The sequence below is a fragment of the Cyphomyrmex costatus genome, unplaced genomic scaffold (genome assembly GCF_001594065.2).
Source record: "Cyphomyrmex costatus isolate MS0001 unplaced genomic scaffold, Ccosl1.0 scaffold1282, whole genome shotgun sequence".
NCBI lineage: Eukaryota > Metazoa > Arthropoda > Insecta > Hymenoptera > Formicidae > Cyphomyrmex > Cyphomyrmex costatus.
The window spans coordinates 35,626-35,994 of record NW_017275263.1 but is presented as its reverse complement, the minus strand read 5'-3'; positions in this window follow the sequence as shown (position 1 = coordinate 35,994).

Genomic DNA, 369 nt, shown 5'->3' with positions numbered 1-369 from the left:
TAGGAAAAGTCTGAAAAGAAATAAGGTACGGATTTAAAAGATTCCTCCCTTTTCTTTTCAGGACTTTCCCTTCAATAAATCTTAAACTATAATACAGCACAAAGAATCAATTCGGTAAATGTTTCGATTAGGGGACCCCCCTCCAATGACTTTGACCTTGACATATGTTGTCAAGGTCATGACCCTGAGTAACTTCCAACAGGTTTTAGCCGTCGCTCGTCCTTCGTTAAAAAGTTATTCACAATCATACTTTTAAAATAAACGTATTATTTCTGCTATACATGTATGATATGAAGTACTAATCTACACCTTTTCCTGTTCAGAAACGTAGAAGTTTCCACGCGAAGTAACTTTCACCCTCCCCCCCCC